Source organism: Trachypithecus francoisi, unplaced genomic scaffold (genome assembly GCF_009764315.1).
Source record: "Trachypithecus francoisi isolate TF-2019V2 unplaced genomic scaffold, Tfra_2.0 Contig01461, whole genome shotgun sequence".
Classification (NCBI taxonomy): Eukaryota; Metazoa; Chordata; class Mammalia; order Primates; family Cercopithecidae; genus Trachypithecus; species Trachypithecus francoisi.
Window position 1 is genome coordinate 10,871,774 of NW_022681433.1, and position 27,543 is coordinate 10,899,316.

The following is a 27,543-nucleotide window of genomic DNA, read 5'->3' on the forward strand; positions in this document are numbered from 1 at the left end:
ATTGAGACCATCCTGGCCAACATAGTGAAATCCTGTCCCTACTAAAGTACAAAAAGTATCTAGGCGTGGTGACATGTGCCTGTAGTCCCAGCTACTTGGGAGGCTGAGGCAGGGGAATTGCTTGAACCTGGGAGGCGGAGGTTGCAGTGAGCTGAGATCACCCCACTGCACTCCAGCTTGGTGACAGAGAAAGACTCTGTCGCAAAAAAACAAAACAAAACATATATATATATATATATATATTTTTTTTTTTCAGTTTTTATTATTATAAAAACTGTTGATTATTGGCATAACTACTTTGTAACCTAGAGTTCTTTTGGTGTGACCAGCCCATCAAAAGGCATTATCTGTAATTTAAAATTACTAGAATTTATTGCACATCCACAGAAATTATTTTCCTTTTTTGTGTTTCATTTACTTAGTATAACAGGAGCATGATGAGTCAAAGTAATAATGGTAATGCTGGAATCTGTGAACCTTTGTAATTTATCATGAACATGTAATATAGTTTTATAATGTATGTAAAATATGCATGGTGTGATGAAAAACATTGCAATAACCATGGAAGAAGAGTTTTTTGAGACCTCCTCCAAGATAGCAAAAAATTACCACCCTGCCCCTTTTCTCTTCAAAATCTCAGAACTATGAATTTTCTTTGGGTTCTGTTTTGTTTTTTTCTTTTCAGGTTCAGAGCCACTGTATAAGTCTGTCTTAAACCTTGGAGGCATTAGTAGGTCTCAAAGCTCCTGAAAAAAGCTTTTTTTTTGCTTTAATCTGGGTGAAAAATGAGGATTTACTCTAATTACAAAACTAACCATTACATTTCCACCCATTTGTATAATTCAGGGATCCCTAACCCCTGGAACTTCAACCTGACCTGTTAGGAACTGGGCTGCACAGCAGGAGGTGAGCGGTGGGCAGGTGAGCATTACTGCCTGAGCTCTGCCTCCTTTCAGATCAGCAGTGGCGTTAGATTCTCATAGGAGCACGAACTCTATTGTGAACTGTGGATGTGAGGGATCTTGGTTGCTGCACTCCTTATGAGAATCTACCTAATGCCTGATCATCTGAGGTGGAACAGTTTCATCCCCGAAACCACCCCAAAAAATGTTGGGGACTGCTTGTGTAAGTCACCAAATACTCAGATAAAAGCAATAGCTTCGGCCAGGCACAGTGGCTCATGCGTGTAATCCCAGCGCTTTGGGAGGCTGGGGCGGGTGGATCACCTAAGGTCAGGAGTTCAAGACGAGCCTGGTCAACATGGTGAAACCCCGTCTCTACTAAACGTACAAAAATTAGCCGGGCATGGTGACAGGTACCTGTAATCCCAGATACTTGGGAGGCTGAGGCAGGAGAATCACTTGAACCCGGGAGATGGAGGTTGCAGTGAGCTGAGATTGCACCACTGTACTCCAGCCTGGGTGATGAGAATGAAACTCCATCTCAAAAAGTAAATAAATAAATACATAAAAAACAATAGCTTCCACTGCCCACCTAGTGGGTAAAATTATTCATTCAACAGCACCTGCTATATCACAGGTGCTGTCCTATGTACTAGTAGGCAGACAACTTCACAAGTGGAAGAAGACAAGTAAATCATACGGATGTTAGAAGGTGATAAGGAGAAAAAGCAGGAGAAGGAGGAGAAAAGAGTGCTTTGCCCAGGGTAAGATTATGTGTGTAGGGGAGGGGGTTGGAGGGGAACTGGTTGCAGTGTTAAACAAGGTAGGGGTCAGTATGGTGGGCTTTACCTGGGAAAGTGACATTTGAGCACCTTAGTTGTCCTAATTTTGGTTTAAACAATTATTAAGAGAATTATTGCACAGCATAAAATCTAAGCCTGATTTTTTTAGTGTTTATTATATGATAACAAAAAATTATATTTAGCTGTACATTTTTCTTAGCAGGAGGTATCTGTGGAGCAATGTTGTCAATGTATTGTGTTATTTCTTAGCATTGGAAATGAACTGCAAGTATTTTTTTTTTTAATCAGGAGGGGAATTGACCAAATCTTAGTGATTAAACTAGATTTGTAATATTAGAGGATGAACATTTTGATAGAATTGGAGTTAATGTTAGAATATTGAACCAATTTACCTTGTTAATCATAGTTTATATGCACACAGTAGTGTGATCTTGTCAAGGGGAAATAAAAAGTTTTTTTCTATATTTGAAGCACTCACATTGAAGTAATGAGACGGTGTTAGAAAATTTGGAAATTAACTAGTTCCTTTGAGGAATTTAACTTTCAGGAAAATTATGTTTTTATAATCTATATTCTTAAAATATATGCCGCTCGATCTCCATACATTTTTTAAATACTTTGGCTAAGGATAAATATAATGAGGTCAGTTTATTTAAGGTTAAGGTAGATGTTTACTTTGAGGACTTAGCAGTTGCTATTGTTATTACTGGCAATAATAAACTTTAAAGCACTATTATCTCAAAGTAAAAACAGCGTACGTGACAGAAATGGAAAAATTCAACACATCACACTATAGTTCAAATTGGAATTATTCCAATTTATAGCTGATGAGAATGTAATGAAGCCATCAAATAAAAAACTCAATCAAATAAACTTTTTTAGAATATGAGAGTTAACAATTATTGTTAAGTCTTATTAGCTAAGACTGAATTTGCACACAGGGTATTTCTGTTACAGAGTAAGTTTTTTTTTGTTTGTTTTTTTGTTTTGAGACAGAGTCTTGCTCTGTCACCCAGGCTGGAGTGCAGTGGCGCAATCTCAGCTCACTGCAACCTCCCAGGTTCAAGAGATTCTCCTGCCTCAGCCTCCTGAGTAGCTGAGATTATAGGTGTGCACCACCACGAGTTTATGTTTGTTAATCAAAGTTTATACTCATTATATAAGTGGATTTATTATTCTAAAGTGGAGCTTAAATATTGAGAAAACTTTAAACACATTGATTTGTATATTTTCTTTTTTTGCCTAATTTCTTTATTGAAGAAAATATTTGGAGTGCATTTATTTATTTTTTCTATTACAAAAGTAGCTTATTTACCATACATAATCACAAAGAAACCAACCCCTAAAATTTACCACTATTAACATTTTGCATATTCCTGTCTTTCTAAAACATATATATACACCTTTATTAAAATTGTGGGATGATAATTTACAATTTAAATGTACAATTTTGTTTTATTTTTATTTCAACTTATAGTTTACTTACAGGGAGTACATGTGCAGATTGAGTACATGGGAATATTGTGTGATGCTGAGGTTAGGAGTATGGATTTCATCACCCAGGTAGTGAGCATTGTACTCATTACCCATCCTCATCCCTCCACCCTCTAGTAGTCCACAGTGTCTCTTGTTTCCATATTTATATCTGTGTGCCCAATGTTTAGCTCCCATTTATAAGTGAGAACATGCAGTATTTGGTTTTCTCTTCCTGCACTAATTTGTTTAGGATTATGGCCTTCAGCTCCATCCATGTTGCTGCAAAGGACATAATCTCATTCTTTTTATGGCTGCCTAGTATTCCATGTTGTATATATACCACATTTTCTGAATCCAACCTAACGTAGCTGTATTAACATTTGCAATCAGAGAAATTTGGGTTTAAGCCTTTAGTTCAATGTATTTATTAATTATGCAAGCTAGGCAAGTTTGTCAGCCTTTATTTCTTTATTAAATGGGGATGATGATAGTACACCTCTTATTAGTTGGGCGTGGTGGCACACACCTGTAATCCTAGCTACTTGGGAGGCTGAGGCAGGAGAACCACTTGAACCTGGTAGGCAGAGGTTTCAATGAGCCAAGATTGCACTATTGTACTCCAGCCTGGGCTACAGGTGCGAAACTCTGTCAAAAAAAAAAAATTGTTTTTAGTTAATATAGTAAGCCTAATTATTCAGAAAAATAAAGAGCTTGTAAAAATGCTCACAACATAGTGAAATAAAAATAAGAAATGATTCATATTTCCCATATGCCTGTGATGGGAAAGATATTTGTTACATATAAAATCTCACCTAATCCTATGATAACCTCTTTCTTTTTTTCTTTTTTTTTCTTTCTTTTTTTTTTCTTGTTGAGACAGAGTCTCACTCTGTTGCCCAGGCTGGAGTGCAGTGGCACGATCTTGGCTCACTGCAACCTTTGCTTCCCGGGTTCAGGTGATTCTCCTGTCTCAGCCTCCCAAGTAGCTGTGATTACAGGTGCGTGCCACCACACCTGGCCTGAATATTTTATCTTTTACTTTTTTTAAATTTTATTTTTCCTTTTTTAAAAAAAAAAAAAGACAGGGTCTCACTCTGGCTGGAGTGCAGTGGTGTGATCACGGCTCATTGCAGCCTCAACCTCCCTGGGCTCAGGTGATCCTTCTACCTCTGCGTCCCGAATAGCTGAGACCACAGGCACATGCCACCATGCCCAGATAATTTTTATATTTTCTTGGTAGAGATGGGATTTCACCATGTTGCCCAGGCTGGTCTCAAATTTCTGGGCTCAAGCAATCCTCTTGCCTCAGCATCCTGAGGAACTGGGACAACAGGCATGTATCACCACACTAGCTGTAGTCTCTGGCTGATTTTTAAAATTGTTTTAGTGATGGGATCTCGCCATATTACCTAGGCTGGTCTAGAAATCCTGGCCTCGTGTGATCCTTCTTCCTTAGCCTACTGAGTAGCTGGGATTACGAGTGTGGGCCTCCGTGCCTGTCTTCTTTAATTTCTTGCTTTTTTTTTTTTTTTTTTAGACAGAGTATCACCATGTCGCCCAGGCTGGAGTGTGGTGGTGCAATCTAGGCTCACTGCAACCTCCACCTCCAGGGTTCAAGTGATTCTCCCGCCTCAGCTTCTTGAGTAGCTGGGAGTACAGGGGTGTGCCACCATGCCTGGCTAATATTTAGTAGAGACGGGGTTTCACCATGTTGGCCACGCTGGTCTCAAACTCCTGACCTCAAATAATCTGTCCATGTTGGCCTCCCAGAGTGGGGGGATTACAGGTGTGAGCCACCACACCTGGCCTTTTCAGCATAGTTTGTAGTCTTCAGAGTATAGTCTTTTTTTTTGAGATGGTCTTGCTCTGTCATCCAGGCTGGAGTGCAGTGGTGCAATCTTGGTTCACTGCAACCACTGCCTCCCAGGCTCAAGTGATCCTCCCGCTTCAGCTTCCTGAGTAGCTGGGACCATAGGTGTGCATCGTGATGCCTGGGTGGTTTTTTGTAGAGACAGGTTTTGCCATGTTGCCCAGGCTGGTCTCCAGCTCCTGTACTCAAATCGATCCACCCACCCTGGCCTCCCAAAATGTCAGCATTACAGGTGTGAGCCGCTGTGCCCAGCCCAGACTATAATTCTTGTACTTTTTTTTTTTTTTTTTGAGATGGAGTGTTAGTCTGTCACCAGGCTGGAGTGATTTTGACTCACTGCAACCTCTGCCTGCCAGGTTTCAAAGATTGTCTTGCCTCAGCCTCCCAAGTAGCTAGGACTACAGGTACGTGCCACCATGCCCAGCTAATTTTTGTATTTTTTTTTTTGAAACGGAGTCTTGCTCTGTCGCCCAAGCTGGAGTGCAGTGGCCAGATCTCAGCTCACTGCAAGCTCCACCTCCTGGGTTTACGCCATTCTCCTGCCTCAGCCTCCCGAATAGCTGGGACCACAGACGCCTGCCACCTTACCTGGCTAGTTTTTTTTGTATTTTTTTTTTTTTTTTAGTAGAGACGGGGTTTCACCATGTTAGGATGGTCTCGATTTCCTGACCTCGTGATCCGCCCGTCTCAGCCTCCCAAAGTGCTGGGATTTAATTTTTGTATTTTTAGTAGAGATGGGGTTTCACCATGTTGGCCAGGATGGGCTGGATCTCTTGACCTTGGGTGATCCGCCCACCTCGGCCTCCCACAGTGCTGAGATTACAGGCGTGAGCCACCATACCTGGCCAAGTCTTGTACTTCTTTTATTAAATTTTTTCCTAAGAATTTTATTCTTTTTGATGATATTGTAAGTAGAATGTTCTTAATTTTTAGACTGTTAATTGCTAATGTATAGCAATACAATTGATTTTTATATATTGATCTCATATCTTGAGATTTACTAGATTTTTTTATTTATTTACTTATTTATTTATGTATTTTTTTGAGATGGAGTCTTGCTCTGTCGCCCAGGCTGGAGTGCAGTGGCACAATCTCAGCTCACTGCAACCTCTGTCGTCCGAGTTCAAACAATTCTGCCTCAGCCTTCTAAGCATCCGGATTACAGGTGCAAGCTACCACGCCCAGCTAATTTTTGTATTTTTAGTAGAGATGGGGTTTCACCATGTTGGCCAGGATGGGCTGGATCTCTTGACCTTGGGTGATCCGCCCACCTCGGCCTCCCACAGTGCTGAGATTACAGGCGTGAGCCACCATACCTGGCCAAGTCTTGTACTTCTTTTATTAATTTTTTCCTAAGAATTTTATTCTTTTTGATGATATTGTAAGTAGAATGTTCTTAATTTTTAGACTGTTAATTGCTAATGTATAGCAATACAATTGATTTTTATATATTGATCTCATATCTTGAGATTTACTAGATTTTTTTATTTATTTACTTATTTATTTATGTATTTTTTTGAGATGGAGTCTTGCTCTGTCGCCCAGGCTGGAGTGCAGTGGCACAATCTCAGCTCACTGCAACCTCTGTCGTCCGAGTTCAAACAATTCTGCCTCAGCCTTCTAAGCATCCGGATTACAGGTGCAAGCTACCACGCCCAGCTAATTTTTGTATTTTTAGTAGACATGGGATTTCACCATATTGGCCAGGCTGGTCTCAAACTCCTGACCTCAGGTGATCCACCTGCCTCGGCCTCCCAGAGTGCTGGGATTACAGGCGTGAGCCACCACACCTGGCCCAGTTTATTATTTTTAATAGTTTTTAATTACGTTCCTATGAATTTTCTATGTATAAGATCCCGTTATCTGCAAATAGGCATGTTTTACTTCTTCTTTCCAATTTGTATTTTAGAATTTTTTTTAGGATTTTTTTTCTTGCCTAACTGCCCCTGGTGTAATGTTGAATAGAAATGGTGAGGGTGTACATTCTTGTCGTCTTTTTTCTGATCTTCAGGGTGAAATATTTAGCCTTTCACCGTTAAGTATGATGAATGTGGGAGTTTTTGTACATGTTTTATATCAGATTGAGGAGGTTTGTTTCTGTTCCTAGTTTATTTTGGTTTTGGTTTTTTTTTTTGAGATGATGACATCTCTGTTACCCAGGCTGGAGTGCAATGGCATAATCTCGGTTCACCGCAACCTCTGCCTCCCAGGCTCAGGCAACACTTCCACCTTAGCCTCCTGAGTGGCTCGGAGTACAGTCCCACACCACCATACTCAGCTAACTTTTTAATATTTTTGTAGAGGCAAGGTCTCACTATATTGCCCAGACTGGTCTTGAACTCTTAGGCTCAACGGATCCTCCTACCTTGGCCTCCGAAAGTGCTGGGATTACAGGTGTGAGCCACCATGCCCAGCTCTTAGTTTTCTTCCTGTTTCTAGTTTGTTAAGGGTTTCTGTCATGACAGAATGTTAGATTTTTCCCATGTTTTTTCCTGCATCTTTTGAGATGATGATTGATGATGTGGTTTTCATCCTTTGTTCTACAGATATGGTTTATTACTTTAATTGAATTTTGGATGTTAAACTAACCTTGTTTTCTCGAGATAACATAACATTTGGTCATGGAGTGTAATCATTTTTTTATGTAGCTAGATTTAGTCTGCTATTTTTTGAGGTTTTTGCATTCATATTCATAGGAAATATTGGTTTGTATTTTTCTGTTTTTGTATAATGTTTTTGGTTTTGATGTTAAAGTGATACTGGCCTCAGGCTAAATTGGGAAGTATTCCTTCCTCTTCTATTTTTAGAAGAGTTTCTTAAGAATTCATATTCTTCTTTAAATGTTTGATAGCGTTCACCAACGAAGCCATCTGGGCCTGGGCTTTTTTGTGTGTGTGAAGTTCTGAACATCTTTTAAAATCTAGTTTACCGTCTTTTCCAGCTGTTCTTCATTTACTTCAGGACCTCTTCTGATTTTGTGTGGGTAAAAAATAAATGACTTTAATCTTATTTGACAAGAATAATAATCATGTTATACCATTTTCAATAACAAAGTAACAAGGAAGGTGAGAATAAAGGAAGGAAGGAAAACAACATATTTCTAATGAAATTTTTTGAGGTTAGCCTGTGACTATAATAAAATTATTTTGTAGCAGCATACCAATATGTCAGTTTGCACAACTCTGTAGAAAACAACTATTTTGTAAGCTGAAAATTTTCTGCTTTCTAAGTATTCTTTATAAATGTCGTGTTCTTATGCTTTTAATTTTATGGCTAGAGGCTATTCATATTGTGGCAATAATTTAGTTATGAAGTTATCTAAGTAGAAATAATTCAACATATTCTAACAGTATTTCATATACTTAAGATGAAGGCAAGATTGTATTTTCTAGCTGTTTTTTAAAAAGAATTACAGCCAGGCATGGTGGCTCGTGCCTGTTTTCCCAGCACTTTGGGAGGCTGAGGCTGGTGGATCACTTGAGGTCAGGAGTTTGAGAACAGCCTGGCCAACATGGTGAAACCTCATCTCTACCAAAAATACAAAAATTAGCTCAGCGTGGTGGCGCTGTTCCAGTAATCCCAGCTACTCAGGAAGCTGAGGCAGGAGGATCCTTTGAACCTGGAAGGTGGAGGTTGCAGTGAGCAGAGATCGCATCATTGCACTCCAGTCTGGGCAACAAGAGTGGAAGTCTGCCTCAAAAAAACAAAAACAAAACAAAACAAAACAAAAAACCTACCCTAGATCCATTTTTAAGAAGAAAATGACTTTATTAAAGATGAAAAACCTTTAGCTATGTTTTTTCAAGTTATTGTTTGCAGTTAAATGCAACTTATAGCACGTCAGACTGTTTTTTCTTATACTTTTAAATTTATTTTTTATGTATTTATTTTTTGAGACAGAGTCTTGCTCTGTCGCCCAGCCTGCAGTGCAGTGGCATGATCTCAGCTCACTGCAGCCTTGACCTCCTAGGCTCAAGCAATCCTCCCATCTCAGTTCACCCCCCAGGAACTAGGACTACAGACATGTACCACCACACCTAGCTAATACTTGTATTTTTTGGAGAGCTGGAGTTTTGCCATAATGCCCAGTCTGGTCTCAAACTGTTGGACCCAAGCGCTCCTTCTGCCCTGGCCTCCCAAAGTGCTGGGATTATGTAAATTGTGAACCACTGGGCCTAGCTGCGACTGGTTTTTCTTTTCTTTTCTTTTTTTTCTTTTTGAGACGGAGTTTCACTCTTGTTGCCCAGGCTGGAGTGCAGTGGCGTGATCTTGGCTCACTGCAACCTCCGCCTCCCAGGTTCAAGCGATTCTCCTGCCTTAGCCTCCCCAGTAGCTGGAATTACAGGTGTGCCCCACCACACCTGGCTAATTTTGTATTGGTTTTCTTAGACTAAGACATACACAACTCCTGAAAGTGAGCCTGGTAGTATCATTCCCAGCTTGTAAATGTATTCCGTAATGGTGAGGGGTGTTAGCAAAAACAAAACAAAACAAAAAAAAAAAAACTGTAGCATAAAATTACTAAATGGTTATTATTTTAGAAATTAATTTTTTAAAAGTAATCATGGGCCGGGCGCGGTGGCTCAAGCCTGTAATCCCAGCACTTTGGGAGGCCGAGGCGGGCGGATCACAAGGTCAGGAGATCGAGACCATCCTGGCTAACACGGTGAAACCCCGTCTCTACTAAAAAATACAAAAAACTAGCCGGGCGAGGTGGCGGGCGCCTGTAGTCCCAGCTACTCGGGAGGCTGAGGCAGGAGAATGGCGTGAACCCGGGAGGCGGAGCTTGCAGTGAGCTGAGATCTGGCCACTGCACTCCAGCTTGGGTGACAGAGCGAGACTCCATCTCAAAAAAAAAAAGTAATCATGCAGTGCTGTTATCCATTCCTGCTCTACCCCCATACAGTAAGTATAAATAAAGATCATCTGCCATGTTCCTATCTTTCACCGTGTGCTAGTCTGGAGGCCAAGATGTACTGAAATTTAGTGATGTACAACCTACAAAAATCAATTGTATTTTTATATACTAACTTAGTCTTACTAAGTAGTTATAGCAGGAAATATTCTGAAGCTTACCTTAATAGCTTTAATGAGGAAATTTTAAATAAGAATATAGAGGTTAAAATAGGTTGAAGAAAAATATTCTGTTCATCAAAGGCCACCTGCATTTTTTTTTCTTTTTTGAAAATGAGATGACACTTCTCTGCCCTTATCTGTAGCATATGAACTTGACTTAGTTTTCCAGTTGCCCTGATAGATTTGCTTTGCCCATCTACATTTTCCCACAGTACTTGTCTTCAGTTGAACCCATTTGTGAAAATACTAGTGGAGAATTATAGCCTCTGGCTAAGTGTGAGAAGAGGGTTTCCCAAGTTAAGATTTCATTTGACTAATAAACATTAGTGCTGGGCTGTAAGTAAACTAATGGACCAAATTTAATGGCTACTGCTTCAGATATCAATGTTTAAGTTTACCACATTAGTGAAATAATTGGATGAAAATTCATAGACATTGAAAAGTAATTGAATTTAGAGCACACTAGAATTTAAAAAGTCTGAGTAAGTATGTCTTAGTTTGAAATACAAACAAACTAGTAGTAGATGGAACCAAATACCAACCCAAAAGGTAATATTGTCATATGAAATTAGTGTCAGAGAAATTTAAATTTTGTAGCCAAAATAAAACATCTAAACGTTCTTAACAGATGAAATAACATGAAAACCTTTACAAAATGATGTCTTAGTTTTATAATCTTCCCTTTTATTCTCTGGGATTCAGAGTAGAAGCAGTCTTTTTCTCTTTCACCTGCTGATGGGAAAATCATATGAAATATGACTGTAAAGAGTCTAAGGCCAGGCACAGTGGCTCATGCCTGTAATCCCAGCACTTGGGAGGCTGAGGTAGGAGGATCACTTGAGGTTAGGAGTTTGAGACCAGCCTGGCCAACATGTTGAAACTCTATCTCTACCAAAAATAGACACACACACACATACACACACAATTAGCTGGGCATGTAGTCCCAGCTCCTTAGGAGGCTGAAGTAGGAGGATCACTGGAACCCAGGAGGCAGAGATTGCAGTGAGCCGATATGGCACTACTGCACTCCAGCCTGCGTGACAAAGTGAGACTTTGTCTTAAACAAGTCTAATTACAAGTAAGCAATTTAATTATAATCACACTAGGTATGTAAACCCCACTATAACAACTCATTGTATATAGTCAGCTAAAATAAATATATTGTGTCATCTTAAGTATAATGATAACCTGATAAAACAAGTAAACCTAGTATGAATAAAAATTTATTTAACAGATAACTATTGATCACTCATTATGAATCAGGCATTGGCTAGGATCCTGGAGGATATTGCTTAAGTTTTGTATGTCTTTTATTGACATTTTACATGCAACATTTAAGACATACAAAAAAGATAAGTGTAAGCCAATGGTATTCATTTATTCGTAGGCCAGCTACAAATATAGTTGAAAGCCCCCATGTACCATATACCCTGGAAGATACAGGCAACAGAGCTCTGAAGGTTTAAAGTATGGGTTTAAATTAAAGGTTGAAATTATTTACAAGAGTATATACTTAAATTTTGAACTGTAGAATACTGTAAAATTCATTACACAAACAAAGACAGTATAGACAATATTTGCGTCTAGTTCCCAAGGCTAGAATACGACAGGGTCGCCATCTGCATTCAGATATAAAGTTCCAGAAACTGAACTAGACTGAGTCAAGTATTTACAGAATAAGAGTTTGAATAACAGTCAAGAAGCAAAGCTAAACAAAAACCAGGAAAACTGGCCCTGAATGTAAGATTTGAGGTGTGAATTAAAGCCATGATCTCATAAGCCACAATCAGAGGCTTACCCCTTTTTTGGATCATGGACTACTTTCAGAACCCAATGAAACAGTTTCTCTGCCTATAAACAGTCCTTGTAATAGTCCCTCTTCCATTAAAATTACATACATGTACGTACAGATACTATTCAATTTGGGGGAGTTCAAAGATCCTCTGAAGTCTTGAATATCTGTAAGTGAATACTGGTAGTCAGCTTGGGGTAGAGAGAAAGTGATTTGAGTTAGGAGACTAAGTAATGTGAATGAGTCTGAGAGTATAAGGTGAAAGTAGGATGATAGTGTCAATCAGTGAGCTTCAAACTGGTCCACAGAAGAGTTCAGGCAGATAATGGGAGGCTGTATAAGTGGAGCGTTGACTATGCTGTCTCTTCAACCAGAACACTTCCCTTCACTTTCACTTGTTTGTATATGTGGCTTTCATTTAAAATTTTGATTAATAGTTGTATTTTAATTCTAAAGATATTTAGGGGACTTTTAAAGGCAGAACACAATCTAAAATGCAATCTTTTTTTTTTTTTTTTTTTGAGATAGAGTCTTACTCTGTTGCTGAGGCTGGAGTGCAGTGATCTCGGCTCACTGCAACCTTTGCCTCCTGGGTTCAAGCAATTCTCCTGCCTTAGCCTCCCAAGTAGCTGGGGTTAAAGGTGTGCACCACTATTCCTGGCTAATGTTTGTATTTTTAGTAGAGAAGGAGTTTCACCATATTGGCCAGCTGGTCTTGAACTCCTGACCTCAAGTGATCTGCCCTCCTCAGCCTCCCAAAGTGCTGGGATTACAGGCGTGAGTCACTGTGCCCGACCTAAAAAATCCAATCCTTAGGTGCAAAAACCCTTTTTGAGTTGTATTAACTATACAATCTTGGAGAAATCATACTCTATGAGTTCTTCAGTCTATAAAATGAAAATAATAGTACCACAGTTGTGAATTTGAACAAAATGACGTTTATGAAAGCACCTTAAAAGTCATGAAGCACAATCTAAATGTTATTTCCATTTTCAGGTGTGACTGAAGAAATATCAAATGTTTCGTAGTAAGACAGCAACTCAGGTGAGATGGAAACTCTAAGTAATGATATAATGGATCTAGCGTCTGACTTTCAAAGATTAAAACTATGTACAAAAAAGTCTCTTTATTGTTGAAGAGACTTTAAATGTGATGCCATCCAACTAACTAGTAAGTGATTGAATTCTCACTAAAATTCCCTGTCAAGTGGACTTTTAATCTGGACTCTCTCTGATACTACTTTCCTTCTGCCTGAATTTCACTCTTTACAATTGCTTTAAATAAGGTTCTCCAGGTCAAATCTCTGTTTTTGTTTCTTTGAAAATATATTTATTTTACTCCCCTCCATGAACAATATTGTCAATAGATATAGAATAGTAGGTTGACAATTCTTTTCTCTCATTACACTGCAATTATCATTCCACTGTCTTCTTCCTCAGTTGTTACTGATAAGAAGTCAGCTAGAAGTCTAATCGTTGTTCCTGTGAAGATAGCCTGTCATTTTCTGGCTGATTTTAAGGCCTTCCCTTTGACTTTAAATGTTTTGAAACTTCATTATAATGTGTCTAGGTGAGGATTTTTTGTGTTTTTATTCTATTTTGGATTTGCTACATTTTTTTTTTTAACCTGGGATGGTGTATTTCATCAGTTTTGGAAACTTATCAATGATAAATCTCTTGAAACATTGACTCCGTCTTATTTTCTTCTCTCTCTCTCTCTCTCTCTCTCTCAGTCTGTGTCTCTGCCTCTCTCTCCCTGCACTCCTCTTCTCCTGAGACTCCAATTGTATGTTGATCTTCTCATTCTCCCTTCTGTCTCTTAATCTTCATATTTTTTATCATTTTGTTTCTTACTGCTGCTTTCTGGATATTTTCTGCAGATGTCTTTTTCCATTTACTAATTCTTCCATTAGCTGTCCTTAACTCATGTCCTTGTTTGTTGACAAGGTTTTTTTCAGTAACTAATATTTTTTCATATTTATACATTTTGGGGATACTTTTACTTTTTCTTTTTTTTTTTTCTGAAGAAAAAACAAAATTTCATTGTTTTAATAATTACTGGCGGGGCATGGTGGCTCACGCCTATAATCCTAGCACTTTGGGAGGTCAAGGTGGGCAGATCATGAGGTCAGGAGATCGAGACCATCCTGGCTAACACAGTGAAACCCCATCTCTACTAAAAATACAAAAAAAAAAACAAAATTAGCCAGGCGTGGTGGCAGGTGCCTGTAGTCTCAGCTACTTGGGAGGCTCAGGTGGGAAAACAGCATGAACCCGGGAGATGGAACTTGCAGTGAGCCGAGATCATGCCACTGCACTCCAGCCTGGGCAACAGAGTCAGACTCTATCTCAAAAAATAAATAAAAAATAAATAATTACTTCAAGATATGAAAACACTGATAACTAGATTTCCTTTACATATTTATCTTGGCATGTAGAGTAAATATGGCCTGTGTTACATTTTCAGTAATATAATGTTCTTTTTTTTGTTTTGTTTTTTTTTTTTTTTTTTTTGAGACAAAGTTTTGCTCTTGTTGCCCAGGCTGAAGTGCAGTGGCATGATCTTGGCTCACTGAAACCTCTGCCTCCTGAGTTTAAGTGATTCTGCTGCCTCAGCCTCCCGAGTAGCTGAGATTATAGGTGCCCGCCACCACACCCAACTAATTTCTCTTTTGTATTTTTAGTAGAGGTGGTGTTTCACCATGTTGGCCAGGCTGGTCTCAAACTCCTGGCCTCAGGTGATCCACCCACCTCAGCCTCCCAAAGTGCTGAGATTACAGGTGTGAACCACTGTGCCTGGCCAATAATATCGTAACATTTTTCTACTCTTTGAATTCTATCTTGTACAGTTGTACTTGCTTTTTTGTACTTCCGAAATCACCAATTATATTCTTTCTCAGTTAAATCTCTATACACAACAGACAGAATTCTCAGACCTTCTGTGGCAAAATATTCCAGATGGGTTAGTGTATCCTGAACAAATAGAGAATCTTCTGAAAGTCTCTCATGAATCACTGTATCAGCCCCTTTGCAGTAGAGCCAGACCAGAGCCATCCCATGGGGTCCAGACAATTATAGACATCCTTTTTCTATTACTAGAAAATTCCAGGACATTAAGGATTTCAAAAGTATTTTTCTCCCGTAGCTTCTATGGTGACAGTATGGTGTTCTTACACAAAGAACAAGCCATGTTCTTTTGCTCCTTTCCCTAAAGCTGCTTTGGCTGGGGAGGAAGCCTGGTAGATTATATTATTTCCATCTGTCTCTGGAATAACAGTGTGGTACACAGATACAGTCTTTTGTGGGATGGCCATTCTCAAAGTTCTCCAATAATTTGGAGTCATAAAATTCACAGGACTCTGGGATGGAAGAAGATCTTGTCTGACTATAAATTATACGTGCAATGGTACACTTCTTAAATGTCCTAATATTCCTGTTTTATTAGAAAATAGATGTTTTGCCTGCCCAAGTTCTTCACTGAGATTGAATGTTCTGGCCATGGTGTAGACATTATTTACTTTATAATGCATATCTCCATCCCAGTGTATAAACTGGGCCTGAGTGTATTTCACACTTTTCACACAGCAACCAGCAGACTAATGGGGATGAGGTTCTGGTACAAGGTGATGAACACCAGTATGTCAGACAATGACTTGGGAGCTGGAATCAAGGACATGACCAAGAGCAGCAGGAGCAAAAGGGAGACTGGCACATTGGTCACTTTCTCAACCTTTGATCTCTTAAGAGGTGATTTGACAGAATTCTGCATGAATTTTGTCTCAAATCCAGTGTAAACAACTATGCCAGTAATCCACTGAGTATTTCTCAGCTGTGTACCTTAACAAGACCTGGTCAGGCCCAATTGGAACAGAGCTTTTATCACTTAGGCTCAAGGTTCCAGCAAAGCTATTCAAATGACGATTAGGTCTATTTTTCCAGATAGGCTGAACAGTCGGTTTTCCGATTGCATTCAGCTTGTTTCTGGCAAAGCCTGCTGTAGCTTTAGATCTGTCTCTCCATCCAGATTAGGTGTTGCTATATAATAGTCGACTGAGGTTCACTGGAAGACATCAGGACTATGTCCGTAGGAAGGAACTCCCAGTTCTTTGTATTAACTATTGTGTCTGCCATATGTCATTTATAGTCTTCTGTAACCTCTTTGATCCCTGAAATCAGAGGCAAGAGAGTTGTATATTTTCCTGTTGGAGACACATCTGGAATTTGCTGCAATACATTAATGAACGAGAAAGCATTGGCAGCTTTGGTAAATTGCAGATACAAAAACTCAGGGAGAAATGACCACATGCTCTACTTGGCTGTGCTGATGAAGTTTTTGCAGAAAATGGTTCTTAAGGGGGTCATTGATGTAAATGGTGCAGTCTTTTGGCCCTTCTAAGCCTTGCATAGTTCATAGCCTGGGCATCCTCTCCTCCACTTTCTGACTGCCCAAGGAGAAATAAGTAGATCTCAGACTGCTCACCTGGCGTATGATAGTGGCAATAGTACTATTGGTTACACATTTAAGTTCACTGGTAATTCCCTAAGGCAGAGCTCCCTGGCACAAGTGCTGGGGCTCAGTGTTCCTCTTCACTAAAGGCATGGCTCACAAGCATATAATCGTTGACTGCGGGTTGCAGAAATTTCCCTCAAGTAGCATCACTACTTTGGCTCAGTTATTAGTAGTAGTAACAGCAATCAAAACTAAAATGGTCTGTGTTCCCGGAGGGGCTGCACTCAAGCCCCATGGTCCTGCCGCACCCACCTTGCACCACACTGCCGGGGGTACTTTTCAACTTTATTTAGTTATTATTTAGAGTTTCTTATTCCCTACAGTCAGTTTAGATGTATCTTTATAAATAGTGAATGTAGTTATTTTACATGCTGTATATCCACAGTACTTCAGGTCTGTTTTTGCTGTTCCTTGTTCATGGTTGTATGTTTCCAGTGTATTCACTTATTTTTTGCTTTGAGCTACTCATTTTTCTTGGAATTTATTTGTATCAGTATTTTTGAGCCTTTGGATAAAAATAGATTTCTCCAGCAAGGATTATATTTACTTCTCCCAGGTGCCGGGCAGCAGTACCAGCTGAGATCATTCTAAATTACTGGTCTGCAGTTTCTAGACTATACAGAGAGCAGCTTGTGAGGGATGGGTTGTGGTTCCAGATCCTTAGATGTGATGTTCCCTACCCTAATCCACTCAGCATCAGAATTCCACATAATTTATGTTTCCTTGCAGTTTTGTTTGGAGGCTAGAGATAAGTTTCTGTTCACTTTTAGACAAAAGCAAAGAAGCCCTTTGAGGTCTTAGCTTTATTAGAGAGGGAATTGTTATTGGCCTGCTCCCTGACCCTATTACTTGTGCCCACAAAAAGCCCTAAGTCTACAAAAACCCTGAAGATCCAGTTCATGTGGTTTATCAAATGTTTTCAAAGGCAGCTGAGGTCAGCTGACCCTTCTGGTTTCCTGCCTTCAGGAATCCTGGGAATTCTGTAATTTTTCAGAAGCTCATCAGTGCATTTGGAAAAGATTTTGAAAAAATGCTTAATCCAGGATTTACTTGTTTGATCCTGTTACCTACTTACTATATTCCTGGAATTCTCCTCGGTACCATTTTAATGTATCCAGATAGACAGAATTGCACGAAATATTTCACCCCTAACAAGATATATCATGCCTTTTGTGTGAGAGATTCTTGTTCTATCTTTCCTGCCCTTCTCCCTTTGCCGTATTTTTCTTATCTGTCTTCAACTTATTTTCGTTGTAGTGTATGTGACTTCATAATGATATAGGAGTTAAGAAATTACTTAGGCAGATAGTAGGGGTATGGGAGTCCTCGGTAAGGCTTTTCTTTTTAATGAAAAGCAGCCCCTAATTATTTTCCTTTCTAAGGAAGAGCTGCAGACATAGACACTGGCAGTTGTGCCAGTCATGTTCAAGATGGAGGCTCCATCTTCCCTTCTCTTTGTCAGCCAGGTGTACAGAAAGAAGCAGACAAGGTGGCACCGATCAACTGGAATGTCCATTTGCACAATAAGATCAGGGTGGGGTAACCAGCCTTCCCTGAGCACTATGTAGACGTCATAACTGATTAAACCAATCTATGAGCCCTATGTGAATCATGCACCACCTCCTCAAACTGGACTATAAAATTTGAAACATATGTGCTAGCCAATCTTTTTTCTGTTTGGAGACCCTCTCTTGGATCACCTGCTTTCTCATTATGAGGAAGCTTTTTCTGTCTCTCCTTTTTTTTTTTGAGACAGAGTCTCGCTATGTCACCCAGGCTGGAGTGCAGTGGCACGATCTCAGCTCACTGCAAGCTCCACCTCCCGTGTTCACGCCATTCTCCTGCTTCAGCCTCCTGAGTAGCTGGGACTACAGGTGCCCGCCACCACGTCCGGCTAAATTTTTGTATTTTCAGTAGAGACAGGGTTTCACTGTGTTAGCCAGGATGGTCTCGATCTCCTGACCTCATGGTCCCCCCGCCTCGGCCTCCCAAAGTGCTGGGATTATAGGCGTGAACCACCGCACCCGGCCTCTCTCGCTCTTCTTTTTCTACTTAACTTTGTGCTCCTAAATCCGTTCCTCGTGTGTGCCCATGTCCTGTATTCTTTCTCCACCTTGACCAAAAATCAGGTTATATACCCCAGACAATGGAGCTGTTTCAGTAAGCCACCATAAATCATTTCTTGATTGAGTGTGCAGATAAATAATTTCTTTTTAATCTACATTTGCTCTGACCTGGGCAAGAACAGACTGAGGGAATTTATCTATAGTGCTGATTCTCAGCACTTTTGAATATGAGAATGCTTTGTAATGACAAATTTTAACAGTTTCTGCATGGTGACAGTATAATTTTAGTGTCCAGTGATGAAAAATACGTAATAACAGAATGCTAAGTGACACTTTTTAATTAATCATAACCTCATCTATATAGTTATGTATAATATTAACACAGGTATATATGACAGGTATTCAGTCTTTAGACATTTTTGATGCACATATGGATGCATAGATAACGTACAGTACTCCATTGTCAGGGGCTCACAGGAAGAAGAGACTCTTTCAGATAATCCTTTAAATGCTACTTAAGATTGTATTAACTTTTTGTTAGCCATGTGACTTTTTAAAATCAAAGTAAATATAACACCCCTAGCTCTTTTATCACATGGTCTATGGCTAAATCACATTTTTATTTTAGTGTGGGGGCTGGGTGGAGTCTCACTCTGTCCCCCAGGCTGGAATGCAGTGGCATGATCTCAGTTCACTGCAACCTCTGCCCTCTGAGACTCAAGCAGTTCTCCTGCCTCAGCCTCCCAAGTACCTGAGATTACAAGCATATGCCACCATGCCCGGCTAATTTTTTTGGGTGTTTTTTGTTTGTTTTTTCAGTAGAGATGGGGTTTCACCATGTCAGCCAGATTGATCTCAAACTCCTGACCTCAGGTGATCCACCCACCTCAGCCTCCCAAAGTGCTGGGATTACAGGCGTGAGCCACTGTGATAGGCTGCTAAGTACATTTCTATCATATATATTTGTATAATTGACCGTGATATTTTATGGATTTGTTTGAATTTTTCCAACTTTTTATTAAGGAAAATTTGATATGTAAGGAAAAGTTAATATATGTAATATAATAGTAATAAACTGTATATACCTTCTATCCACATTCAAAATCATTAACATTTTGCCATATTTGCTTTATAGATATATGTATATATGACTATGTATGTAAGTTTATGCATTTATTTACTTGCAGAACTATTTGAAAATAAGTTGTGGATTTGACCTTTCACTCCTAAGTGAAGGCATTCCTAAGAATAAAGGGATTTTCTTTCATAACCATGATACCCTTATTATACACAAGCAAATTAACAAAAATTCTATAATAATTCAAATTTCTGCCATTGTCACAAAACTATTTGTAGTAAGCAGAAAAATGCTTCCCCTGTACCCAAAGGTATCCATGTCCTAATCCTCTGAACCTCTGACTATGTTACCTTACCTTACATGGCAACTGGGGAATTAAGGTTGCTCATCAATTGAACTTAAAATAGTGAGATTATACTGGACTATTTGGTGGGCCCTTAATCCACTTTTCAGGGTCCTTAAAAGTGGATGATAGAGGTAGAAAAACAGAGTCAGAGGGAAATGTGACTATGGGAGAAAGGCACAGAGAGAGACAGTGTTGCTGGATTTGAAAATGGAAGAATACAAGCCAAGGAATGTCAGTGACCTCTGGAAAAGAGACTGGAAAGGACAAGGAAATGGATTCTCCCATATACCTTTCAGAAAGCAACCTATCCCTGCTGAAACCTCGATTTTAATCCAGTAAGACCTGTTTTGGACTTCTGACCTATAGAATTATAAGATAATAAGCTTGTATGATTTTAAGCCACCAAATTTGTGGTGACTTGTTACAGCAGCAATAGAACATGAATACACTGTTTTTTGTAGCTTTATTTTTTTTCTCCCCAAACTAGGATCCAGTCAGTGTTCATATCTTGCGTTTAGTTGCTTGTTATCTTTGGTTGTTTCTAAAAATAAATTTGATAATATATTTGATTTAACCTATCAAAATATTATTTCAACATATAATAATTTTTTTTTTTTTTTGAGATGGAGTCTCCTTCCATTGCCCAGGCTGGAGTGCAGTGGCGCAATCTTGGCTCACTGCAAGCTCCGCCTCCTGGATTCAAGCGATTCTCCTGCCTCAGCCTTCTGAGTAGCTGGGATTACAGGTGCCCACTACCTTGCCCAGCTAAGTTTTTGTATTTTTAGTAGAGATGGGGTTTCACCATGTTGGCCAGGCTGGTCTTGAACTCCTGACCTCAGGTGATCTGCCAACCTTGACCTCCAAAAGTGTTGGGATTACAGGCGTGAGCCACCACGCCTGACCAATCTTTTAAAAATTGTTAATAAGTTGTTTTACTTTTTAAAAATCATACTCTTTGAAATCCAGTTTAGACTTACAACACATCCCAATTCAGACTAGCCACATTTCAAGTGCTTAGTAGCTACGTATTAATTAATGGCTATTGTATTTGATAGTGCTGTACATATTTGGAAATTGCTTTACTCTCTAAAAGGCAGTTCTAGCAGAGAGGGATGTCTTCCAGGCTATTTTCACTTTCACTGAAAGTGCTGGGTAAGAGTGGGAGACTAGGAGTCAGGAGATGGATTCCTTGCCTAGGCTCAGCTAGCTTCATCTCACAGGTGTGACCTTTCTGGACCTTGATTTCTTCATCTTCAGAATAAAAAACTTTGGAATAGGCCATATTTGAGGCAGAGCTCTAGGCCAGGTGGCATATTTGTTACTCTAGGGAGGAGCTTTTCAGGTGTTGTGTGTACCTGTGCTTTGATCAGTGACAGCAGGTGATGAGCGTGCCTTCGTTGGTCAGCTGTTTAGACTTCCGTTGAGTGTGAGGGGAAAAAGAAGAAACTGTTCTTCATGCTTACCAGTGGCATTATATATGAAGAAAAGTAACCAGCACAGCAAAAAGGAAGTGTTGCACTTTCAGCCACTGATTCTGCAGTACCAAGTGAGTAAGAACCAGAAAGTGGAATCTTCTTAGTATTGACGTTTCTTTCTCTGAGTGACTGACTCAGCATTTCTCTGTATTTTTTTAGATTATATTTTTAGGACAGTTTCAGGTTTATAAAAAACTTGAGCAGAGTACAGAGAGTTCCCATATGACCTCCTCTTGGTCACTTGTGATGTGAACAGTCCTCCACCTTTTCTTATTAATCCACTCATTACGATGTTGTCTTTGTTAAGAGTTAAGGCCGGTTGTCTGATAGACCATCCTATTTTCTGGATTTATCTGATTGTTTTCCCTGCGGTGTCATTTAACATCTTCTGGCCTTTGCATTTCTTGTAAAGTGGAAATTAGGCCTAGAGAGAGGCTTGATTAAATTCAGGTTAAATATTTTGGGCAAGAATTATTCATAGGTGATGTATTTTTATTCTTCTTAGATATCCTTTTGCGAGGGTGTGCTGTCACACCCAGTGTCAGGTTCTGGCCCATGCTGAGGTCCCAAGGGAGTGGGTGGATGGGCAACAAATAGCTGAAAGAACACACAAGGGGCTGTAGGCAGGTGAATATGGTTTTATTCAGCAACTCTTTCATCAGCAGCTCACTTGCACTAGCTCTCTCATCAGCAGCTCTCCTGCAGCAGCTGTCTGACACTGCTTTTATCTTGGCTGTCGGCTCTAGCTCTGCTGCTCCTGCCGCTCCCACACACAGCTGCATTCCCTGGCCTACAAGGCAAGCTCTCCCTTACAGGGTTAGCAGCTTAACTCTTTCTCTGGGTACAAAACGAGCCGGGCCCTGGCTTCCCCTTGTCCGCCTACAAGATGGACAACTCTGGCTCTCTCTCTCTTTCTCTGGGTGCGCCTGCACAAGCCCTGTGCACGGCATCAGCAGGGCAGTTATACCTTTCTCAAACAATAGTGGCTCCAAGCCCAGTATGAGCTTACACAAACAGGTTATATAACAAGTGGAGTATGTGCCTGTGCTCTTAAAATCACTGAGTCATTCTGGCCCAGATGTCCATCTTGGCCTATTCGTTGACCAAAGCACATCCATATACCTTAAATTTCACCCTCTAGGCCAGAGAGAGAGAGGTTTTGGGCACAGAGGCCCAATAAACACACATAGGCTTCATACATAAGCCTGACACATAAACTTTGGGCATGCAGGCCTGATATACAGTTTTGGCACATAGTCCCCGGACACAGGTCCAACACATACATAAGTTTCTGGACACACAGGCCCTTACATACATAAGCTTTGCTAAACTGCCTAGCTATTAGTGCAGATTAACATAGGTGCCACCTCCTTGGTGATCATCGTTCACATTGCTCTGAGTTCAGCCCATTGGCTACTTTGCCTGCACCTGTTTTCAAACCATATGGTGTCAGTACGAGGCTAGACTGTGACAGCAATCCAGGCAGCAGTAGCACCCAAGCTAGACCTATCTGTGTACCCTGCCCTATTAAGAATGGGGGATGTTCTTCCTAACGGTGAAGGCTCAGAGTCTAGGGGTGCTTCGGGTCCCATGGCCTTATCTTGCATTAGGACTCCAAGTCCCAAGACCTCTTGTAACACTGCGGCTAAGGGACTTGTACTCAGCATACTCTGCTGTTCTAAATAGGCGCTGCACTTTGCTAAAGTGGATATCTGCGCCTTTCCAGTCTGGGGCTTGTTACCTATGAATGCACCCATCCTGCTGTTGGGAAAGTTGTCTGTCCTGCCACGCTCTCGTTAGCCTGAAGGGAAGCATATATAGCTGCTAACTGCTTCCCTGTCAATGAGTGTCGGAGCTCAGCTCCCTTCCATAGTTGGGACTAAAAGCCTACTGTCACTCCCAAGTGCCTCATGCATTGCTATAGGCCCTAGCCAAAACTATCTGTGGTCACATCCACATCCAGCTTAAATGAGCACCCCTGGTCAACTTCCCATAGGGCTTGTGTCTACTGAATAGCCTGCTTGGCTATTGGAAAAGGCTGCCTCAGTTTCATTATCCCAATCCCAGGCAAGAGGGGCATTGCCACTTTTAAACCTGTAAAAGAATCAGAGGTTAGCATAACATCATTAATAAGACTGTGACACCACTGCACACTGTGAAAGTCCATTGTCGCCCTGCCGTGAAGGCACACTGTTCCTGGCTGTCTGAAAAAGAAGTCCCAGTTCCATTGTCAAGTGGTCCATGAAGTCTGTGACAGACAGCACAGCTGCTAAGCTGTGCAAAACATCCACTCCCAGAATGCATTCAGGCATGGGAGAGACATACACAATGCATAAGCGGAGAGCCAGGCGGCTGATGCCAAGGTGGAAAGATACAGGTCTCACTTTCACTGACTGGCTTTCGTAGCCATTAATTGATGCAGCCCTACCCAGAAACTTATCTGTGTTCAGGGACCAGTGGATTGTCAAGTCCACATGTGACTCCGGTGGTCCAGTGTCCCTCCAAGCCAGGCATCTCAGCCAGTTCCCTCATCAAACAGAAAAGGCTTTACACTTCCACCTGACTGCAGCAGGTACTCGCTGAACTGGAGCACTTAGGCAGGACTGGGCCGCACAGTAACGTCCTTCTCCCAAATGCCTTGCACTAACTCTGTACATGACTTCCGTCATCTGACAGTCTCTGGTATTTCTCTGGACCAGCATCAGTTCACACTTTAAAGAAGCCAGCCTCTCCATCTTGGAGGCAGAGCAGGAAATGTGTCAGCTCCTTCATCCCAGAGACAGAACCTTCAGGCAGGGCGGGGATCCCCCAGACGCTGCTGATGTTTCTTGCGTAACTCCCACAACTCAGTGGGGGTGGGGGTCGCTAGGCCCACCTTTGGGGCCCAACAGCTGCTTATGCTCTATTTTCTGGTGGACCACTGGGTGAGCCTGCAACCGAGGTTCTTCCCACTGCACTGCATCCCACAGGGACTGGGCTTGCACATCCCGCAGCACCGTCGTAAACACCCATCTGACTCTGCTGACAGCGTCGTGTACCTTCTCAGTGCTGTGCACTACCAGGTGCTTCGGTGCCATCTCCAGACTCACAGGGGACCCGTCCCCTGCCGCCCATGTCTTCACCAGAGCCCATCCACCAGCACAGCTGCCACCAGGTACCACAGCTCATGCTGCAGCCACACTGCCGACCCGGGAGCCTTGTGGGCTGAAGACCCACTCATCTCATTCTGCCGAGGACTACACCAAATGTCAGGTTCAGGGTCGGGTTCTAGCCCATGCTGAGGTCCAAAAGGAATGGGTGGATGTGTGATGAATAGCTGAAAGAACACTCGGGGGACCGTAGCAGTTGAATATGGTTTTATTCAGCAGCTTTTTCATCAGCAGCTCACTCACACTAGCTCTCTCAGCAGCAGCTCTCTCAGAGCAGCTCTCTTACACTGTCTGCTTTTATCTCAGCTATCTTCTCCGGCTCTGCAGCTCCTGCCACTCCAACACACAGCTGCATTCCCTGGGCCACAAAGTTGGCTCTCCCTTACAGGGTTAGCAGCTTAACTTTTTCTCTCTCTGGGCACAAGCCAAGCTGAGCTCTGGCTCTCCCCTGTCTATCTGTAAGACGAACAACTCTGGCTCTCTCTTTTCTCTGAGTGCACAGGGCATCAGGAGGGCAGTTACACCTTTCTCAAACAATAGTGGCTCTGAGCCCAGTAAGAGCTTACACAAACAGGTTATGTAACAACCAGAGTATGCACCTGCACCCTAAACTCGCTGAGTCACTCTGTCCCAGATGTCCACCTTGGCCTATTCCTTGACCAAAGCACATCCATGTACCTTACATGTGCCCATCACTTCCAGTATATTGTAATGCATTTGGATCCTGATTCTGTCATATCAGCCGCTGCTCCTTTCTCTTTGAAAATATGATAAAGTACATCTTTACTTTTGTTCTTCAGTTTACCAATGAAAGTATGGACAGAGAACAAAGCAAAGAGAGTAGCAACTCTTTGGCCGCCTTATCTTACAATATCTGGTACACAGTAGCACTCAAATAAATTTTCACTTCTTTTTTCTTGAAATTACCTCTTCAACTTATAAAATTTTCTTTTCATATTCTCTCCTTATTTTAGTTTTTTTTTTTTGTCTCTTTTTGCACTAATGACCTCTTCAATGTTATTTCCAGTGTTCTATTCCATGCTCTCATCTTCTTTCTTCCTAACCCTGAGGCCATCTCAAATGTGACTTCAATCCCACTTCTTTGCTGTCTACTATAACTTTTTCTTTAGCCCCTACTTCCTACCTGGGATCTGAATGCATGTCTCTCACTGCCTGTTTGACATTTCCACTTGTGAGTTTAAGGGCCTCCTGAAACAGCATATCTAAAAGCAAATGAATTGTTTTCCTTTTTTTATTTTTTCGAGACAGAGTCTTGCTCTGTTGCCCATGCAACAGAGCAGTGGTGCAATCTCGGCTCACTGCCACCTCTGCCTCCCAGATTCAAGCGATTCTCCCACCTCAGCCTTCTGAGTAGCTGGGATTACAGGCACCCACCACCATGCCTAGATAATTTTTGTATTTTTATTAGAGACGGGGTTTCACTATGTTGGTCAGGCTGGTTTCAAACTCCTGACCTCAAGTGATCCACCAGCCTCGGCCTCCCAAAAATGCTCGGATTACAAGTGTGAGCCACCATGCCTGGCCTGCATTATTTTTCAATTCACTATAGCCCTCAAACAATTTTTTTTGTGTGGTTACCTATATTAATGTTATAAGAAAGTAGAAGCCTCGACAGCACAATAATCATGGGTTCTGGGTAACCTCATTTTCTATTTCACTCTTCTAGCACTAGGAATAACTGCAGCTTCTTGCATATATCAAGGTTTTGGAAACTTAACATCCACTTTTTGCGCCTCCAGCCATTCCAATGACTTTGTAACCAATTCCTTGTATTAAATCCCCCTATTTGAAATATCTAGAGTGTATTCTCTCTTCCTTACTAGATATAGACTACTGGCTGACAAAAGGTCAGTATATAAAGTACATCAAGAAATCCTACAAATCAATAAAAGAGGTAAAATAACTAAATAGCAAAATAACTAAAAATCATAAAAAGGCATACAAATGGTCCAAAATATATGAAACAAAAACCTTTGCCTTTGTCAAAAATCATTTGGCTGTAAATACATGGATTTATTTCTGGGATCTCTATTCTGTTCTGTTGGTTGATACGTCTATTTTTATACCAATATCATGCTGTTTTGTTTACTATAGCCTTGTAAGTCAGGTAGTGTGATGCTGCCAGCTTTTTTATTTTCATTTTTTGTTTGTTTGTTGTTGTTATTTTGCTCAGGATTGCTGTGGCTATTCAGACTCTCTTTTTGGTTCCATGCAAATTTTAGGATTGATTTTTTTCTATTTCTTTGAAAAATGACATTGGTATTTTGCTAGGGATTGCATAGAATCTGTATGTTGCTTTGAGTAGTATGTTCCTTTTAACAATATTAAGTTTTATAATCCATGAGCATGGTATGCCTTTCCATTTTGTGTGTGTGTGTGTGGTCTTCCATTTTTGTGTGTGTAGGTATTATAAATGGAATTACCTTTTTCATTTCTACCTTAGCTATTTCACTGTTGGTATATAGCAATACTACTGATTTTTATATGTTCATTTTATGTCTTGCAACTTTACTGAATTTGTTTATCAAATTAAGAATTTTGTGGTAGAGTCTTTAGGTTTTTCTACATACAAGATCATGTCCTGTGCAAACAAAGATAATTTGACCTCCTCTCTTTCAATTTGGATGCTTTTTATTTCTTTCTGTTGACTGATTGCTCTGGCTAGGACTCTCAGTACTGTGTTGAATAGAAGGAATGAAGGTGAGCATCCTTGTCTTGTTTCAGTTCTTTGAGGAAAGGCTTTCAGCTTTTCCCCATTCAGTATGATGTTAGTTAAGAGTTTGTCATATTTGGCCTTTATTATGTTGAAGTGTGTTCCTTCTGTGCCCAGTTTTTTGAGAGCTTTTATCATGAAGGGATGTTGGATTTTATCAAATATTTTTTCTGCATCTGTTGAGATGATCATATGGTTTTATCCTTCATTCTGTCAATGTGATGTGTCTCATTTATTGATTTGTATATGTTGAACCATGTTTGCATT

At 40.6% G+C, this 27,543-nt stretch overlaps 1 protein-coding gene across 1 annotated transcript in view; it reads left to right on the top strand.

The window, feature by feature from the left end:
• Positions 1-256: 256 nt before the first annotated feature.
• The window catches only part of LOC117097614, a 55,105-nt gene continuing 27,818 nt past the window's right edge, over positions 257-27,543 (top strand). Inside the window, exons 1-2 of the mRNA XM_033235643.1 lie at positions 257-921; positions 12,916-12,963. The gene's annotated coding sequence lies outside the window, so the exon portion shown is untranslated. The remainder of the gene's footprint in view (positions 922-12,915; positions 12,964-27,543) is intronic.